This window comes from Tursiops truncatus, chromosome 18 (assembly GCF_011762595.2).
Source record: "Tursiops truncatus isolate mTurTru1 chromosome 18, mTurTru1.mat.Y, whole genome shotgun sequence".
NCBI classification, from domain to species: domain Eukaryota; kingdom Metazoa; phylum Chordata; class Mammalia; order Artiodactyla; family Delphinidae; genus Tursiops; species Tursiops truncatus.
This window is the reverse complement of record NC_047051.1, coordinates 3,556,248-3,577,700: the sequence shown is the minus strand read 5'-3', so window position 1 is coordinate 3,577,700 and position 21,453 is coordinate 3,556,248. Positions and strand designations below refer to the sequence as shown.

At 47.0% G+C, this 21,453-nt stretch overlaps 1 protein-coding gene across 1 annotated transcript in view; it reads right to left on the bottom strand.

Annotated features, from left to right (window-relative positions):
- Positions 1–21,453, bottom strand: part of LOC141277097 (phospholipid-transporting ATPase IB-like) — a 131,283-nt gene that overhangs the window by 55,085 nt on the left and 54,745 nt on the right. The gene's annotated exons all lie outside the window — the stretch shown is intronic.

The window sequence follows — 21,453 nt, the reverse complement described above, 5'->3', positions numbered from 1 at the left end:
CCCCGCAGGGGTGGCGAGGGGCGCACCCCTGCAGGTAGGGCCTCGTGGGCCGAGCGGATGCGGGTAGCAGAGGCCAGAGCCTCCCCTCCCCGGGGCGAGCTCCCCCTCCAGGCCCAGGGAGTGAATTCCTGAGCTAGGCTTTCCCGGCTTCTTTGCGCTGAGGAACGGAGAGACACATTAAGGGGGTGTGCCCTGCATTCGGCCGCCAGAGAGGACGGTGGAAGACACCTCTGTGCTCCAGAATGAAATTCCAGACCCTCCGTGCAGAGGGCTGGTCCCCTGGTTTCTGGAACGAACCAGCAGCTTTTCTCCCCCGACGCGCCTGGCGACCTGAGAGCAGAATCCCGCCCATCCCCGCTCGCAGGAGCGACGTGAGCCTTCATCCAGGGCTTCTGTGGTTAAGACCCAAGCCAGTCTATCTCCTTAAGATGCGATTTCAGTCCTAGAGCCGAGCCTCTCTTGGGCTAAAGCTCCCCATAACCTTCACTTGAGGAGGGGTCGGCAGGGACAACGATGACACACCCAATATGTCTGCCCAGGCGCACACCCCTCCACACACACACCCCTCCAAATACAAGACAGGGTCCCTCACTGCACGGGGCCACCCACCTCGCGATTTGACCTTGGGGTGGGGGCGGGGCCCTGACGTAAAGGCCCACAGAAAAATAAGTGCCCTACAGATGACAGAGTCTTCTCTGCTTTTCCTTAAATTGCATCTGCCCTAATACCTGCCGCACTTTCCACCTATGAAAGAAACAGGTGTCGCATATCACTTAGGAAACGGGCATCTCACTTCAGTAAACAGCCACTTCACAGCTACAAAGCACGTTCAGAAACATTTTGAAAGAGACAGCTTTGGCTATGGAAGTATGTCATCTTTTTTAAAGTGGTTAGAATCCTATTATAATCCTCATCCTAAGAAGAGGACACCCAAATATCAAACTGGGTATTGAGAGCTGCTGTGCTGTCCTGAGATGTGCTCACAGCCGGGTCCCTGGTCACAGAGCAGGCGCAAGTCTCAGTACACGACCCCGGCCTCAGACCCTGTCCTCCAGCCTCCGCTCTCCGGGGCCCCTCTGCTCCGCCTCTGCTTATCCACAGGGGCAGCAGAGGGCAGCAGGTCCTTGGAGACTGGCTGGCCCGGGAGCCGCCGGAGTAGGCTGGTTTTGAAGCATTTGCTGATTTAAGGCCGACAGGGGACAGTTTGTAAGCCAGCCTGAATCAAAGTGCTGCTTTCCGCTCTGCTCCCTCATCCCACTTTGCTCTCCTCCACGGCTTTATCATCGTTACCTGGCACTATTTATTTATGGTCTGTCTTCCCAAGTCCAAGAGCAAAAGCTCCAGGGCAGCAGAGACATGTTCTGTTCAATGCAGTGACCTCAGCGCCCAGAAGAGTGCCTGGTACACGGCGGGCACTCATATTCGCTGGCTGAATAAGTCCCTTTTACTTCAGTCTAATAAAAGGTCGATTTGAATCCTCCAGGCAGGGATGCAGTGACCTGCCCCGAGGGCTCAGACCCGTGACCCTACTGTGGACAAAACGGTGCACTGCCAGGTGGTCTTCGCTCGGTGGCTCTCAACTCTGCACATCATCACCGAGAAAGCACTCAAAACTTACTAGTTCCTGGGCCCAACCTTGACCAATTCTGACGCTTTTCTTTTCAAAGCTCCTCAAGGGACACAAACGGGCAGTCATAACTGAGAATCCCTTGTAAGAGGCAGCGGAGAACACAAGCAAAAAAGAGCTGGCTCCTGCTCTCAAAAACGTTAACCAGGGCTTCCCTGGTGGCGCAGTGGTTGAGAGTCCGCCTGCCGATGCAGGGGACACGGCTTCGTGCCCCGGTCCGGGAAGATCCCACATGCCGCGGAGCGGCTGGGCCCGTGAGCCATGGACGCTGAGCCTGCGCGTTCAGAGCCTGTGCTCCGCAATGGGAGAGGCCACGACAGTGAGAGGCCCGCGTACCGCAAAAAAAAAAAAAAAAAGGAAACAAGTTTGCCCAAACAAGAATTTCAATGTAGGATAATAAATATTAGGGTGAAAAAATTATTGATACAATTAGTGATAACAGAACTAAGTGAGATATGTCCCAAGTACGTGGCATGCACCAGGCCAGCTCGTCTTCCTATACGACAGTAGGGCCCAATCTGGAACTTTATTTTAAGTAGAAATACAGTCTCCCTCGCCCCACCCCCAAGACTCAGATAACTTTCTTCTGCCTCAGTGGCCTCATCTTGACCCAATCCTCCTTTGGAGAAAAACGTTAATATTTTCAAAATAACACAATTTGTTGAAAATGTCTTGCCTAAGGAAAATACTGTACCATATATAGCAAAGCACTTTGTGACTAAGGTTTCAAATTCAGACTCATGAGACGAATCCTGCGTTATAACACGCTTTGAAAATACCACCGTACAAATCAGAGTGTGTTTACAACTCCCCCACGTACATACACACCTGGTGTCAGCAGACAGAGGCAAGTCAGGAAGCATCTACTGAGAAAGAAGCTGAGGTAAAAGGAAAGAGGAGACACAGATGAGCACAGCGCAACAGACGGAACAGCTGACGGCCAAGACCTGAGGGCAAGTTTTGTCTATTTCCGGGCTCCACCCCGTCATCCTGAGAAACGCCCAGCACACACGAGGCGGCCTGTAAGCACATGTCAACTGGATACACAAAGGGCTAATGTGGCGTGTGCCTTCTGAAGAGGCCCACCCCGCCCAGCCCCGGAGCCAAGGACTGCTCCCTGGCCTGGTAACCTGACCCCTCTCCTCCCCACTCGCTTGGGACAGGGAGCCCGGCAGGCAGGTCTGTGTCTTGCAATCCCCTTCATCCTTCCCACCAGGGACAGTTACTTGGTCCACGTCGGGCGACTAAGGGTCTGCCTTCTGGAAACTTTGACATGGGACCCGGGGAGATGATCTGTTTTTCTGTTAAGCTGTCTTCTGCCAACTTGATTATTAGACCAGCTGAAGAACCTCGATGGGTAGAAGGAAAATTTTTCTGCCCTTTTCACTTGCAAAGGAGTTTTACTATCTCACAGAAGAAATTCTTGGAAAGGAAATATTCTAGTCTTCCTAAGTCAGAAACCTATGAAAGTGAGAAGCCTTTGGGCAGCACCTCTAACCAGCTCTGTGGAAAGAGTCAGACCTCGGACATTGTCTCAGAATAAAGAATTTGGTTGGTCTTAGCCCTGGCTGGCTTCCTGGGGGAGTGGCCTCTGGCCCCTTGGAATTTCCCAAGTAATAAGAGTGTCTATGGGCCCTTCTGAGCAACCTGCATTTATGCCAATGAGGTGACTCACAGTGGACCATGGACAGTCTTAGAATGGGGGCTGACCTGACAGAAAAACCAGGTGACTGCAGAGTTGGGGGTTGAGCCAGTTGACATCAGCCTGACCTCCTGACTGGGGGTGCGGGAGGGAGACACGGGGACTGGAGACCTATATACAGGAATCCCATAAAAATGCAGGACCCTAAGTGTCCACTGACAGATGAATGGATAAAGAAGATGTGGCACATATATACAATGGAATATTACGCAGCCATAAAAAGAAACAAAACTGAGTTATCTGTAGTGAGGTGGATGGACCTAGAGACTGTCATACAGAGTGAAGTAAGTCAGAAAGAGAAAAACAAATACTGTATGCTAACACATATATATGGAATCTAAAAAAAAAAAGGTTCTGAAGAACCTAGGGGCAGGACAAGAATAAAGACACAGACGTAGAGAATGGACCTGAGGATATGGGGAGGGGAAAGGGTAAACTGGGTCGAAGGGAGAGAGTGGCATGGACATATATACACTACCAAATGTAAAACAGACAGCTAGTGGGAAGCAGCCGCATAGCACAGGGAGATCAGCTCGGTGCTTTGTGACCACCTAGAGGGGTGGGATGGGGGGGTGGGAGGGAGGGAGACACAAGAGGGAAGAGATATGGGAACATATGTATATGTATAACTGATTCACTTTGTTATAAAGCAGAAACTAACACACCATTGTAAAGCAATTATAGTCCAATAAAGATGTTAAAAAAAAAAAAAGAGGCGGCCAGAAAATTGCAGCTTCTAACACATCCTGAGCTAAAGAGAGGGGGAGGGGTTAGGACACACAGGAAGGAAGAGCTTTCATGGGAAGGCGGAGGAAACATTTGGAAAACAAAGGTCGCCCTGTTAGGCAGCAAAGTGTCTCAGGTAGAAAGTTCTCTCTGGTCAAAGTTCAACATGTGGACAAGTAATAACACCCATGTAATGAAACCCCAACAAAACTATGGACACCAAAGCACAGGTGACATGTACTGAGGAAGCTTCCCACCAAGACCCTGCCAAACCTCGCTGTCTCTTTGGGCTGGTCCTGATTTGTACCCTTTCTGATAAAACTATAATCGTAAGTATAGCACTCTTTCCTGAGCACTATAAGTTATTCTAGTTATTACTGAAACTACAGGGTCAGTGGGAGCCCTGAATTTGTAGCCAGTTGCTCAGAAGTGCAGGTGGTCCGGGGACCCCAGACCTTGCAGCTGGGGTCTGAACGAGGACAGACTTAGAGAACTGTGTCCTTAACCTGTGAAGTTTGACTAACCCTGGGTAGCTAGTATTAGAATCGCCCTGCAGACATCACTGAATTCTAGGATGACGGAGTCAAAGGGAAACTGTTAACAATCACAAAAGTGTATTAGGTCCAAGGAGAGCTGGGTGAGAAGCCAGATCTGCAGACACTTGAACCCGATTCCCCTTCCACTGGAACCAGCCGCCCTATGAGCTCAGGCCACCTGAGCCTTGGTTTCTTCATCCGCAAAACAAATCAATTACAGAAATCAAGGGTTGGCAAACTTTTTCTGCGAAGGGTCAGGTAGTAAATATTTTAGGCTTTGGGCCACATGTGGCCTCAGTCTCATTTTTTTTTTTTTAAACACAAAAGTCTTAAATGTAAAAACCATTCCAGCCCCCAGCCCCGCAGGCCAGATTTCACTGACCCCTCATTTAAACCAAGTTCTTTTACAGTTAAACTGACTATATCCCAACACCCTCTTCAAGGGGAAATTAGACTAAATTTCCCCTTTATCAATAAGATAGGACATAAAATTCCTGGAAACATCGGTGTTTGGGCTTTTCCTACGTCAGTTAAAAGTTGGATGGGTAAACAACAAGGTCCTACTGTAGAGCACAGGGAACTGCATCCAATACCCTGTGATAAACCATGATGGAAAAGAATATATATATATGTATAACTGAGTGACTTTGCTGTACAGCAGAAATTAACACACTGTAAATCAACTCTATTTCAATAAGGTATTTTTAGAAATTTTTTTTAAAGTTGGTTATGCCATCTTCCTAATTTTTTTATGTACTTGTAAATAAAGGTGGGTTTTTTTGCCTCCAGAAAGATTTCCAGGAAACTAGTGCGATCATCACAGAACTTTGCAACAAGAGGTATGTACATGGGCATGGGCACACGCACGTGCACACACTCCCCTTCCCAAAGAGTTTCAAGTTCAGCTCTGGCCTCTACCCCATGTTTACAAAGATGTTCCTAATCCTTCAGGACACAGACGCAGAGCAATCCAGCAGCCGGGAAAGCACCTGGGCCAATTCTCTCCCCTAATCAAATCAACACAATGAAAACACTGTACAGAAGCAAAATGTGAGTCTTCTTGCCTCACAGACACACTTTGGAGGCCTTTGGTAGACCCCCCCACTCTGGACAAACCACATCTCTCCAGATATAGCATCGATGACCCATCTCCACCGTCGGTGAATCCGATGGAATCTTCATCCACCGGTGAATTCCAAGGAAATACACCGATGGATCAGGAACTCTCATTACTGCAAGTACTGATGGGTTTCTTTTTTTTTTTTTTTTTGATATGTATATTTTTTTATTTTTGGCTGTGTTGGGTCTTCGTTTCTGTGCGAGGGCTTTCTCCAGTTGCGGTGAGCGGGGGCCGCTCTTCATTGTGGTGCGCGGGTCTCTCGCTATCACGGCCTCTTGTTGCAGAGCACAGGCTCCAGATGCGCAGGCTCAGTAGTTGTCGCTCACGGGCCTAGTTGCTCCACGGCATGTGGGATCTTCCCAGACCAGGGCTCGAACCTGTGTCCCCTGCATTGGCAGGCAGACTCTCAACCACTGCGCCACCAGGGAAGCCCTCTCTTTTTTCAGGGAAAGAGGAGATGGGGAGGGAAATAAGAGGCTTTGTGTAACTATGATTTAAAATGTTGTGGGGTGCTAATTCACCCAAAGTTACGGGCACTTCCTAGACGGAAAGCATGCTGCCGGGTAGTGGGCAGGGAAAAGGCACACGGCTTAAGGCAGAAGCTTACATTTTAGCTGAGGCAACAGAAACAGAGAGAACAAAAATCTGGGAATTCACAGGACAAAGGTGACTGCCAGGCCCATAACAGGGCCCAAAACCAGGGCGATTTCATTAAGAAAAAGTTTCGGGTTTCTCTGGTGGCGCAGTGGTTGAGAATCCGCCTGCCGGTGCAGGGGACACGGGTTCGGGCCCTGGTCCGGGAGGATCCCACATGCCGCGGAGCGACTGGGCCCGTGGGCCACAGCTACTGAGACTGTGCTCTAGAGCCCACAAGCCATAACCACTGAGCCCACGTGCCACAACTACTGGATCCCGTGCGCCTGGTGCCTGTGCTCTACAACAAGAGAAGCCACCGAAACAACAAAGAGTAGCCGCCCCGCCCCCCGCCGCAACTGGAGAAAGCCGACGCGCAGCAACGAAGACCCAACGCAGCCAAAAACAATAAATACATTTACAAAAAAAGAATGGCTATGATTTGGATGTGCAGAGAAAGCACAAAGCCTTCCAGGAATGGTACCACGGGAGCAGAGACACAGGCCAGTGATGCGTTATTCACAACCTGGCCGGCTCCAGCTGGCGGGTGAAAGGTGAACCACGGTCTTCTGAAGCCTAGTTTCCAGCAAGTACAGTAACGCAAACTGGGCTGTTCCTGGAAACCCATTTTATACCTTAGGTATGTTGAAATCCATCACGTAGATTACGTGAAGACAAATGTGCTTTTAAGAAATACGTTTAATAGACAAAACTAAACACAAAGAAGAAAAGCTATGCTTCAGATAGTCAATTCAGAGGATTTTTCTATATGGGCTGGATTGGCTGAGGCTTAAAATACAAGCCCAGTGAATTTTCTGGAGCAAGTCCCTCTGTTGCTGGGATGGATATTCTCCATCACTCCTGGGACCTCAAAACTGGGCTCAGGTTAGGGACACAGACTTTAAAATCCCATCGCCGATTCAACATGCACAAATGCGGTCTCTGAACAGTTCATCCTAGGAGAGGGGCAGTGTGAAGTTGGAGTTGGCCTGTTCTAAGCAGTTTGAAGACCCACAAGACTGGGCAAAGGCACACACGTTCGCTGCACGTGGTCTCACAGCCAGCCCACCTCTCCGGCATCCTTGGTGACCCACCTCTCCCTTGGTCTTGAAGCTCCCCCCATAGCAGCCTTCTCCCCACTCCTCAACTCTGTTCCCCCCAGAGCCCTGGTACCTGCTTTTCCTTCCACCCAGAATTCTCTTCCTCTAGGCTTGTTTTATGCCAACTTCCTCCCATGGCACTGCCTGACAACCATCCCTACTGCAGGCCCTGCTGCGTTCTTCCCTGGCGCCGTGTCCTTTCTTTCACTGCACTTAGGAGATTGGTTTGCTCGTCCTCTGTCTTCCAACATTAGCTGTAAGCTCCATGAGCACGGGGCCCACGTTCATCTTAGTCACCTGCACTCCCCACTGAAGGGACACAGAAGGTGCTCCGTAAGTGTATCCAACAAAGTGGACACGGCCACAGAACTTCACATCCTGTCTTACGTGGACGGAGAAAAACGTTGTAGATTGAATTCAAGGAGTTACAAGTTGGACCCTAAGGTACCACCCAAAAGAGAACTGGGGGGAAAAAGGGGAAATACCCGGTTTTGTTTAGAAGTTAATCCAACTTGGTAATTTCAAAAATTCCTGTAAGTGGTGTTAAGTCCCTCTTGAGGAAAGATGCTTTGCCTCCCAGAATTTCTTCCTCTTCTTTCCTTCAGATGGCGCTGGGGAAATGGGGGGCAGGGAAGAGCCGAGGTCCTCGGACACGGATGCCTCCTGCCTCCTCTGATCCACACCCTCAGGGGCTACAGTCCATGACGGGTCTGGCTTGGCTTCGTCAGTGGGCATTCGTGTCCCCAGCTGGCTCCCCCTCACCTGGGCTCCCTCTGCGCAAACCACAGAGCCCACCGTCCTCTGCCTCCGGGCTGCCTGCGTCAGCCATCCACCTGCAGCCCTGCAGGACCTGCCGGCTGGAAGAGCCAGCGGCTTTCAAATCAGCTCCAGACCACTTTGAATGTACAGGTGGGCAATTCAAGAAAACAAAACTATTACCCTTCAGTTTTTGTTTTTTTTTTTTAAACTTTATTGTCTTCTACCTGCCTGACATTAGCTGTTACTCTCTAAAGGCTCAGTGGGCACGTGTTCAGAAGCTAGGCAAGAGCACACCACAGATTCTTTTTTTTTTTCCTCGGTACGCGGGCCTCTCATTGCTGTGGCCTCTCCCGCTGCGGAGCACAGGCTCCGGACGCACAGGCCCAGCAGCCATGGCTCACGGGCCCAGCCGCTCCGCGGCACGTGGGATCCTCCCGGACCGGGGCACGAACCCACGCCCCCTGAATCGGCAGGCGGACCCCCAACCACTGCGCCACCAGGGAAGCCCCTACCCTTCAGTTTTATCTGCATGTATCCCACACACCTCGGCTCTCTGATTGGGCAAACTTTCCCCAGGAGAGAAAAATTAAGATGTCTCTTGTCAGATGATTCTCCTCTCCCAACCCCTCCCCATCTACCCGCTAAGGATCAAAAACAGAGGCGAGCTTTTTAATGTCCTGCCCTGACATCATCCTTCTGGGCGCCATACAACACTTTAAAGACCCCCTGAGCTCTCTCTTCAGTGTAGAAAACGATGAGTCAGGCCCCCTGCAATGTCTGTTGTAAATATGACAAAAGGGAGAGAAAAACTGATCTGCAAAGTCTCCTCAGAAACAAAAGCCTAGCTTGCCTATTCCTGCCCGTTCTGAAAGGCACCTTGATGTTTCTCCTAATCCCTCCCAGGGCGGAGGAGGGTCTGAGTGCCTTGAAGTCAGATGCCACATACAAGAGAAAGGCACGCGTGTGTGCGTCAGCCACCATCCCGTGTCATGTGCAGACCAGCCTGTTAGGGTCCTATGACCCGTGGTGACAAGCAAACGTAACGCTTTTCTTCCATCAACGATCTTAACCTCCAAAAGCAGGCGCAGATCTGAACAAACCAGCACGGAGGCCAAGTCATCCATCTTCACTCCCAGCTCCTCAGGTACGCAAGACGCGCTCTCCCAGTGCGACGGCTCTTCCCGACTCTCATGTTGAAGCGACATTTTGTGTATCACGTTTCTTCTCAGACAGAGACGTGAGAAAGTTTCAAATACGGAAAATCATTAAAAAGGTAGCACAGTGCCAAGGAGACGCAGATGGAGGAACCTGGATCTCCAGCCCCTCCACCAATTCGGTGTCACCAGGTCAGCCGATCTTTTCAGGTCACAGGGTCATCGTTATGATAAAAAGCACCACTATCTTCTGCTGAGCCCTGTCTAAGCATTTCATCTGTATCAACCGTTATCGTTGCTGTAACCATCACTGGATGAGCACGCTCACCTGGTAGAAAAAACTGGGGCGAAGAGTAACTCAGCAATGAGTTCAGTGTCTACAAGTTGAGTTTCTTTGCAGTTCAACACAGGCAGCCGCTAGGTCTTTCTTCACTTGCATAACACGTCCCCGTCCCTCAGACATCCTCGGAAGCAGCCACTTTCAGACCCACCCGCAGCAGGAAGCGAGGCCCCTCCTACACACACCTGCAGGCCCCAGACCTCAGGCAGCTCTCCCGTCAGCTCAGGGTGTACATATACACGCATTCTGCCCTGGTGTCAAGCAGACCCCTGACACCAGGAAATTGGTTCCAGCCACAGACGCGGGACAGCCGACACAGAAGGGCCCAGCACACTTGCCCTGCTCTCACACGGGTGAGTCACGCTTGCTGGTAGGGATGCAGGTTTCATTTCCATGCTTAGTGCGTGCTGGCATGTTAGCTGGCCTAAGTAACGTTCAAAAGAAAGACTTTTACCTTCTGTTTTGAATTTTACCATCACCTTCTAAGAATAAATCGGTTTCGAAAAACAATGCTATTAAGCAGAAGTTTCAAAGTCAAAAGCCGATGAGCTAAACAATCATGGGGACTTCCCTGTTAGCGCAGTGGTTAAGAATCCACCTGCCAATGCAGGGGACACAGGTTCGAGCCCTGGTCCGGGAAGATCCCACATGCTGCGGAGCAACAAAGTCTGTGTGCCACAACTACTGAGCCTGAGCTCTAGGGCCCACAAGCCACAACTACTGAGCCCACGAGCCACAACCACTGAAACCCACGTGCCTAGAGCCCATGCTCTGCAACAAGAGAAGCCACCGCAATGAGAAGCCCACGCACCATGACGAAGGGTAGCCCACGCTCGCTGCAACTAGAGAAAGCCCGCGTGCAGCAACGAGGACCCAACAAAACCAAATTAATTAATTAAATTTTTTAAAAAGGCAGTATGCGCACTTTAAAAAATAAACTTAATCATGTTTTATAGGAAGATAGAAAAGAAATAAAGCCAACCCCCCAAAAAAGAATTCCTTGAGGGAAACGGAAGATGGAACCACCTGAAAGGTACAGCTCGTCATCAACAGAGCCTCACTCTAGGTAATGTATTTCCTAATTCTGTACTCTCCCGTCCCCATCGCTATGGGTGTACACAGCTGTCAAGCAGCCACCCCCTGAGGTTAAAACTTCAGCCTTACGGTAAATACAAAGCTGGACTCTGTGGCAGGCTCCCACACCTGATGCTGACACTATTGATGCAGTGATCTCATCACAGCTACTACACCACATGTTACAATGAACTCAAGCCTGTCTAATCCAAAGGCATAATCCTACCTCCAAACCTCAGAAGAATCTCTTAATCTTCCTGACCTCAGACACTGATATGCCCTCCTGCGAGGTATTAGACTTAACAAAGACTCTCTAATTTTACAAGCACAACTTTTTTTTTTTTTTTTCCGGTACACGGGCCTCTCACTGTTGTGGCCTCTCCCGTTGCGGAGCACAGGCTCCGGACGCGCAGGCTCAGCGGCCATGGCTCACGGGCCCAGCCGCTCCGCGGCATGTGGGATCTTCCCGGACTGGGGCACGAAGCCGCGTCCCCTGCATCGGCAGGCGGACTCTCAACCACTGCGCCACCAGGGAAGCCCAGCACAACTTTTTAAATTAATTCTGTGAACTTATATGGTGATAATCGTCAAATGAAACGGTTCCAACACCGCAAGAACACTTATTAAACATCTAAGTATCAGCTACTATAATTCCTCAACGCATGCACAACCCTCTTTTTGTCAAAAGTCATTTCTCCCAAGAATTTCTCTGTATTTACTTACTCAATATTCCAACCAGGAACCCCTCTGCTCAGTGCACTGATAAGCATCAACTCTGAGTCTCAGATTCCAAGGGGCATCCCTGTGTCCACTCTTCCCTCCAACCATACTGCTCCTGTACCTCAGAAGTCTAAATTAAGTCCCATATTTTCCTTGCACACAAAAACAATTTACTGGTATATTGTACTAATTGACCCAACGAACTCTTCTTTCCCTACAGTGGAGTCACGGTTCATGGTGAAAATATTTACCAGGTGTTTAAGGTTGCCCCCAAATCTGTATCATGGTGAGGCACTGCACCATAAAAAACCCCTGTCAATTACCCAAAGAGGTAAAAACTTCCTGGCTAGAGTACTGGTAAGTAAGAGTTATGAATTGCCTGCCGCCCAAAGATTATTCCATGATAGCTCTCCCAAGTGCATTATAACAGGTATTGTTGTAATAAGGAAGAACCTTTGTATACTGTTACAAGTTCATCACTAAAGGGATGTTGCCTAGAAGCTTAAATTACACATAACAGCCCATCTCTGGGACCTCCCTGCCCCCCCAGCTAAAGAGCATTAAGCTAAAACACCCTTGTTTGGCTCACAAGGAACATCCTGACCAGGCCCACCTGTGAATGATTGCAGGAGGGAGAAATCAACACATCCCCTCCAGTGGCTGATGGGAACAAGGAAATGTTTTGATTTTACTCCCTCCCCTTTTAGTATCAAAGGAGACTGCTTTTTATTTTTTTTAACATCTTTATTGGACTATAATTGCTTTACAATGATGTGTTACTTTCTGCTGTATAACAAAGTGAATCAGCTATACATATACATATATCCCCATATCTCCTCCCTCTTGCGTCTCCCTCCCACCCTCCCTATCCCACCCCTCTAGGTGGTCACAAAGCACCGAGCTGATCTCCCTGTGCCATGCGGCTGCTTCCCACTAGCTATCTACTTTACATTTGGTAGTGTATATATGTCCATGCCACTCTCTCACTTCGTCCCAGCTTATCCTTCCCTCTCCCCATGTCCTCAAGTCCATTCTCTACGTCTGCGTCTTTATTCCTGTCCTGCCCCTAGGTTCTTCAGAACCTTTTTTTTTTTTAGATTCCATATATATATGTGTTAGCATATGGTATTTGTTTTTCTCTTTCTGACTTCACTCTGTATGACAGACTCTGGGCATCCACCTCACTACAAATAACTCAGTTTCGTTCCTTTTTATGGCTGAGTAATATTCCATTGTATATATGTGCCACATCTTCTTTATGCATTCATCTGTCGATGGACACTTAGTTGAAGAAGCCTAAATTCTGACTCAGGCAAGATGGTTTTCTGGGACCCGAGTCCACCATCCTCTCCGTCTGGCAGCTTTGCAAATAAAGTCTCTCTTCCTTGCCCGACACCCTGTCCCTCGATTTGTTTCCCTGTTGGGCAGTGAGCAGAGCAACAGGAGCTTGGACTTTGTTACATTGTAAACTTTCAACACTTTACTTTTACTGCAGTCTGGGTGTGCAGGTAGAAACCTTTAATGGTAAGAGCAATGCAGATCAGACAACAACCAGGGTCTAACACTGTGCTGTCCACCTCGGTAGCCACTGGCCACACGTGACGACTGGGCACTTGGAACATGACTGGTCAGAAGAGAGATACACACAAGTATAAAACACACACCAGATTTTAAAGACTTGGTATTCAAGAAAAGAATGTACGATGTCTCCATTTTTATAATGATCGTGTTGAGATTACATGTGGGATATACTGAGTCAAGGGAAGTATACTATTAAAGTACAAATACACTCACATTTCTACTGGACAGCGCCGGGTTAGCAGTTATGATTGATAATTATCTTACTCTCTGTCTGCTTCTTACCTCTCAGTATCTCCCGCAGCCCTTCCCACCCTTCAGTTAAACCTGCAGCTTGTATCGAAAGAAGTAATTTCGATTCCAGCTGAAGGAAAATTTAATAGGGAAGACGATTTGTACCTAAAATCACCACATCCTAATGCTAAGTACTAACACTTCACCCAGCTCTAACTTAGCCCGCTGGCAAACTGCCTATCCAGCTGCAATTTGGGGATAAAAATGCCCGTAGAGAAATTCAAGCTCATGGAAGAAAGAGTTGCACTAAAATCCAAAGAGTTTCCTTGTAAGAGAACTTTAGTCCTGCCTTAGAAGTGAGCATATATTTGTTTATCCCTGTTTCTAATAAGACTAACTAGATACAGCTCTACCTCAGATTAGAGACAAGGGGAGGAAACAGATGGCTACAGTAAAGGCACGCTAGTCACTGGTCAGAAGTGACAGCTCATCCCAGGGAAGGGCACAGAAACGCACACACACACACACACACACACACACACACACACGTTGACCAAGCACAGCAACCTCTGAGAACGTAAGTTAGAGGCAGTGCACTGTCCTCATGCCCAGACACAAAGACAGCCCTAAGGAAGCACAAGATAGCCACTCATGACCAGTTACCATTGTGTCATTAGGAAAAATTTGAATAACACTTTCCTAGGGGCCCTGAGGCTTTGTGCCAAAGTTTTTAATTCAACAGTTGCCTATTATGTTTTGGTAAATTAACAGTTAATGTATCAGAGCTGCCTTTTTAAGCAAGCTTAAATTCTTAATTTAGTATCTATTGATCAAGCTAACAAAGATCTTCGCTCTTTTAAATATTTGACATCTTTCTGAAATTATAAGATGTATACGACAGCATACAGTAGTGTATCTTAAACACATCTGTACCTATAAATGCTTTTAGAGCAAGAGAATTACTTCCACACACTTGATACAAACTTAAATAGGATATCAGTCTTTAATAGCGCATTTTTCAAGCATACGACATTGGTATTCGATTTACACAAAAATATCATAACCAAGTGGACCTAAAAACCAGTCCTAAGTTTATAAAGAGAGAAAAAGCCCCGAAACAGAATTGACTTATTTTAGTGAAGAAAAAAAAAATCAGGATGATGCTCTATGTCACCTGTAGAACATAACATCCTCTTGCTGTACTTTCAGCCCTTGACGGTGGGAGATGCCAGCCGTCATGTACTTTTCCTCTCCCCATGTCACAGCTGTCTCTTGTGTGACTAACAGTAGAGCTAGGTTGCAAACTTCCACTAAGTTCTCCAATTAAAACTCATGGACTTCCTCAAGTTCAGGAAGATGTATTTGCTTACAGAAAAGGATCTCTCTTCCCCTTCTCTCCCCCTTGCAAACTCTACATTGAGATTTTGAAAACTGAACCCAGCATGACACCTGAGTTTTTGGTATGGGGTGACTTTCCACGGCTGTAATAACAACCCAAGTTAGGGGATATTTAATCAGCTGGCTCCCTCAGACCATGCCACAGCGAGCCCAGAAAGTCTGAGCTAATTAAGACAAAAAAAAAAAAGCACACATCAATGACCAAGGAAATATACAGTAAAATGAGATTATCCTCTCTCACAAACTGACGGTTTAAAATACACCAGTTGAGATCTGTCTCCGACCGTGAGGTTTACAAGGAGGTCCAAATAAGTGTCCTTTCACTGTAACAATTAGAAAACTGGAATCTAGGAAACTTTTTCTTTTTTTTGCGTTACGCGGACCTCTCCCGTTGCGGAGCACAAGCTCCGGACGCACAGGCTCAGCGGCCATGGCTCACGGGCCCAGCCGCTCCGCGGCATGTGGGATCTTCCCGGACCGGGGCACGAGCCCGTGTCCCCTGCATCGGCAGGCGGACTCTCAACCACTGCGCCACCAGGGAAGCCCTAGGAAACTACTTTTTTTCTGATATCAAACAAACAACAGGCAGTGTAGGAAAGTAACTTGAGAGAAGAGAAACAAACAAGGTGAACCCAATGATCATACCTTTCTAGTTGAAAACAATTTCTGGGCAAAAGTGCAATGAAGGGGGAACCCAGACAAAAGCCTGGCAGTCTCACCAAACTGAGGAGACAGACATCTCAGGGTGATGAGGCCAAAATGCTGAGAATTTACAGAGCGCGAACTGAGGAGGGTGGGACTATGCAAAACAGACCCTCTAGAAATTTGCATACGGTCACCTCGACTCTTTGGCTAAATTCCAATTTGCACATATGCGTGGCAAAATTCATCAGGGGAAGAATAATGACCAAGGAACTGCCAGAGAAAAGATTTCCAGAGTTCACACAAAGCCAGAAGATTGTTAGAGTTCCTAAGAGCCAGAGATGACAGACCTTGTTGACTACATTGGAGCTAAAATAGATCCATAAAAACTTAAAGGGCTTCCCTGGTGGCGCAGTGGTTGAGAGTCCGCCTGCCGATGCAAGGGACACGGGTTCGTGCCCCGGTCCGGGAAGATCCCACATGCCGCGGAGCGGCTGGGCCCGTGGGCCGTGGCCGCTGGGCCTGTGCGTCCGGAGCCTGTGCTCCGCAGTGGGAGAGGCCACAGCAGTGAGAGGCCCGCGTACCACAAAAAAACAAAAACAGTGAAACAAGAAAGTATATAGCAATTTGAACATCATTATAAGGCAACTTGACACAGCTGGCTCTTCAAGAACTCTCCACCCAACAAAAGAACACACAGTGGGCCATTCAACAAGAGAAACCACAGTTGTACTCTCCTAGTCTCAACTCATTTAAAAGGACTGAAATTATATAAAACGTGTTCTCTGACCACAATTAAAAGTCATTAATGAAAAGCTCTTTGGAAATTTTTGAAATATTTGAAAATTAAACACACATCTAAACTGTAGGGTAAAAGAAGAAATTGAAAGGAAAATTAGGAAGTATTTCAAACTGAATAAAGATAAAGTAACACTCGAGTTTGGAGCAGGGGGGAGGCAAGGCAGCAGTCTGAGAAGAAGACACACAAAAATAGTCAAACCAGATCCTGCCCTCATTCATGTCAGGGCTGTGTAGGTAAAACGTAAGCGAGACACACGAACACACACTGTGTTGTGTTACAAGCGTCACAGGAGTTAGGAAGATGGCTTCAGAAGAGGCAGAGCTTGTCCTTCCGTGAGTGGGTCGTGGTCATGAGGGGAGGATGGCGGGCGGGGCACGCGGACAAGGGAGGGAAGGGACAGAGGAGGCAGTGCTGCGAGGAGAAGGCAAGGGAACCCGAGTACCAGGAATACCATCCGGACACTGGAGCACGTAGTGTGCTCTATATTCACATTCTCTTTTGTTTACAGCAATTCCGGGAGGTTGGCATTAACTTCACTCCATACGCAGGAATCTTACAAGTTGGTTGACTTGTGCAAGTTCACACTAATGGCTGCAGTGGGCGGAAGGTCAGAATCCAGGCTCCTTGTCACCGCCAGCTAACCCTAACCCTAACCAAACGGTCATCACTGGGTTCCCATCCCCAGGCTGCCCACATCCACAACCTTGTCCCATCAAGTTCACTCCATCTCCCAGTAACCCACCAGGCATCCTTATGCTTTTGCTTCAACTCTGCCCGAAAGCTTCTCCCCACACCCTGCCATTCTCTACGTGAATCTTACTCATTACATGAGACCGAGGAGTCCTCCCCTAGAACCTTTCCTGCGACCTCTTTAGAACTTACATTCTCTCTCTTCTATGGTCTCTACTGAATAAGCACAGCAAGAGTTTATACCGGTACGTGAAAGTGTACATTTCAGCTAAAAATTATTTTTTAAATCAATACTGAAGTCAGCATACACCAATTCAGTCGATAAAACCAGCGCCCACTTTGTACCCAGAACAGCACTTAAGGCAGAGGTGAATGAGACAGTCCCTGCCCTTCACAGATCCGGGAAAACACTAAGTCCCTGTAAATCAACAGGGCAGTTCTCGGAGAGGGGAAAGCAAGGGCAGGAATGACACCGCAGCTCGGGACGTGAACAGTGGGTGCGACACCATGAACTGCAAGGGAAAGGATGGTGTTTGGTTGTCAGTGGTTGAAGGGAATGCAGAGGGAGGAAAGGATGAATGAGATGAGAGGGGTTTTGCTGGGTTTAAGACATTTCAAGTTTGCGGTTGCTGTGAACGCTTCAAGGGGAAACGCTCAGTATACATTTGGGCATTTGTACACAGAGGCTGAAGCCAGGTCTGGCTGGAGATTAAGGAACCATCAGCATGAAAAGGGTGGATGAGATCGTCTCAGGAGAGTATGTTCACTGAGAAAATCCAGACTGGCACTGGCTATGTGCTGCACTATGGCTTAGAGAGAAAATAAGCTTTAAAAGCTGTCCTTTCAAAAGAAGATCAGTCTAAAATAAATGAGCTAAGCTTTTATATTCAGAAACTAGAAAAAGAGCAAATTAAACACAAAGGAAAGGAGAGAAATGAAGAGGGAAGAGAGAAAAGAAACTAAAGAAATAGAAAATATACATATTACAAATCTTAGTCTTTGCTATAGTTTATCTGACAATTTGAGTACAGAATTTTTTAAAATGCCTAAGAAGAAACAAAAACAAATTTTTAAACAGGCATTTTTTTCTGAGAACTAAGTCTTTTTATATACCTGAGCACAACAAAAGTAAAATTAAAATGGCCTAGGGACTTCTCTGGTGGTCCAGTGGTTAAGGCTTTGCCTTCCAATGCAGGGGGTGCAGGTTCAATCCCTGGTCGGGGAGCTAAGATCCCACATGCCTCATGGCCAAAAAAACAAAACATAAAATAGAAGCAATATTGTAACAAATTCAGTAAAGACCTTAAAAATGGTCCACATAAAAAAAAACTTTAAAAAAATAAAGTTTAAAAAAAAATTAAAGTGGCCTAAAAAAATAAAAGCTTCCCCTAGCCATACCTTCAAATTTTCACAATAGCAGGTAATTCGTTTGACAACAGACTAAAAGGAGAAATACAGCCTCCACAAAGGCATTGGTGCAACTGCAAGGTGGCTTCCCCACAAGACTGCATTCAAGAAAGAACTCCACCACTAGAGAAAGCTTGGAAACAACGTAAATAGAACATGTACAGTAACCTTAAATTTTATCACCTAATTAAGTTGCACAATGGGGGCTACTTTCAACTATCATGATGTACTCTGACATGTAAGACCACACTGCTACTTCTTTTAGCTGTTGGGTTGTCCCATTAGGAAAATGATATAATAAAAGTTTATAACATCACACCTGTCAGAATGGCTGTCACCAAAAAGACAACAGGTAACAAGTGTTAGGGAGGATGCAGAGAAAAGGGAACCCTCGTACACTGTTGATGAGAATGTCAATTGACGCAGCTACTGTGGAGAACAGTACAGAGATTCCTTAAAAAAAAATTGGAAATACAGCTACCATATGATCTAACAATTCCACTTTTTCCCCCCACCAAAGAAAACAAAAAAACACTAACTTGAAGAGATACATGCACCCCCATGTTCACTGCAGCATTATTTACAATTGCCAAGATATGGAAACAACCCAAGTGCCCACCAACAGATGAACGGATAATGATGTGGCATATATACACGATGGAACATTACTCAGCCATAAAAAAGAATGAAATCTCGCCATCTGTGCCAACATGGATGGACCTAGAAGGTATTATGTTAAGTGAAATAAGTCAGGCAGAGAAAGACAAATATGGATGATTTCATTTATATGTGGAATCTAAAAAGGCAAATGAACAAACATGAAACAGAAACAGTTACAGATACAGAGAACAAACATCTGGCTGCCAAAGGGGAGGTGGGTAGAGGGAGGAGGGAAATAGGTGAGGGAGATTAAAAGGTACAAACTTATAGTTACAAAGTAAGTGACCACAGGGGTGAAATGTACAGCGTGGAGAATATGGTCAATATTATAATAACTCTGTGCAGTGACGGTAACTAGATTTATCACAGTGAGCATTTTGAAATGTATACAAAAATTGACACGCTACGTTGTGCACCTGAAACTAACAATGTTGTAGGTCAATTATACTTCAATTTTTTTTTTAAACATCTTTATTGGAGTATAATTGCTTTACAATGGTGTGTTAGTTTCTGCTTTATAACAAAGTGTATCAGTTATACATATACATATGTTCCCATATCTCTTCCCTCTTGCGTCTCCCTCCCTCCCACCCTCCCTATCCCACCCTACTTCAATTTTTTAAAAAAGAGGGGAAAAAAGCTTACAATTGAAGGTTCACAAAGGAAAGGTGAGGGGCAAACCGGAGAAAATCTGCCCAACAGTATAATGAGAGACAGGACAAAGGTTCCAAGTCCAAGTCGAACATCTATCTGCTCTCAAATTATTACCCCCTTTCTGTAGCAAAAAGAACATATCCTCTTTTAACATTAAGCAAAAACAAAGTTTAAAAAAAATTCGCGAAGCATCATGGTGGTGTGAGTCGTTCCTTTTTTCTCTCCCCTTTGATTTACAACTCATCAGACACCCATAACTGGGGAAAAAAAGCACCTCTGCACGGCAGACCAGGACACCAAGATGCACCCATCTGTGCACCTGAAAGTGGGTGGACTGCACCTTGGAGGAGACTGCAGAGCGAGGGAACTGGCCACGGGGCCAGCAGTGGCAGAGGAGATAGTCGTCCATCTGGCAGCAAAGGAGCACAAGCTTTCTGACAGAGATGTTGCAAGGTGAAGGCGGTGAGTGGGGACCTGCCAGGACCAGCTGCTCTCTCAGGAGAGACCAAGGGACCGGGGAGGGAAAGGACAGGGAGGTGGCTGGACAAAGAAAACTGGAGGGAAGCATCTCCTGTTTGTCCCAGGAGGCAAGAGCACCACCCCCAGACCTCTGGGATCCCCCCGCCACTCGAGGACCCCCTTACTGGGTGTGGGCACACCCAGGTGCCAGGTACACACCTCACCCCACTCAGCCGCCACCCTTTGTTTTCTGTTTTTGTTTTTAACGTGCCCACTCCCAACCTTCGCGGGGAGTTAGCTTAGAGAAGAGAAACCAGAAACTTGTGCCGTAACACCACCTCCTGGAAAACAAAAAGACTCTTAACTAGCGACCTGCTGAACTGTTAGAACCAAAGTCCACAAAGAATACACTAAATAAGGAGGGTGCGCATGACTTCAAATGTGTCAGCACAGGCACTATTCATCAGACACCATGAAAAATCATGGTAATATGGTAAAACAAAAAGAAAATGACAATTTTCCAGCAACTAAACCCAAAGACATGGAATACTGCAATATAACTGATAAAGAATTCACAATAGCTGTTATGAAGAAATCCAATGAGCTACAGAAAAACTCCGGCAGGCAGTTCAACGAGCTCAAGAATAAAATTAACGAACAGAAGGAGTACTTTACCAAGGAGACTGAAATTCTGAACAAGAACCCAACAAAATCTGGAGCAGAACTCAATAAATGAGATGAAGAATGCATTTGAATACATTGGAAAGAGAGCAGATCAGACAGAAGAGAGACTATGTGAGCTTGACGACAGAAAAACATAAATGATTCAGGTAGAACGGGACAGAGAACTAAGATTTTTTTTTTTTAAAGTGAAGAAACCTACAGGAACTATCAGACTCCATTAGAAAAGCCAACATAAGAATAATGGGTATTCCAGGAGGAGCAGAGTGTATTTAAGGAAATAATAGCTAAGAACTTCCCAAACCTAGAGAAGGTTCTGGATACGCAAGTCCACAAAGCTAACAGGATACCTTATCATCTCAATGCAAAAAAAGTTTCTCCAAAAGACATATTAAAAATGTAAAAAGTCAGGCTTCCTTGGTGGCGCAGTGGTTGAGAGTCCGCCTGCCGATGCAGGGGACACGGGTTCATGCCCCGGGCCGGGAAGATCCCACGTGCCGCGGAGCGGCTGGGCCCGTGAGCCATGGCCGCTGAGCCTGCGCGTCCGGAGGCTGTGCTCCGCAACGGGAGAGGCCACAAAAGTGAGAGGCCCGCGTACCGCAAAAAAAAAAAAAAAAAAAAAAAGTCAAAAGTCAATGATAAAGGATTTTAAAGGCAGCCAGGGGAAAAAAGGCAAGAACCTGCAAATACCCCCGCTATTAGGCTATTGTTTTGGGGTTTTTTTTTTTTTTTGCGGTACACGGGCCTCTCACTGTTA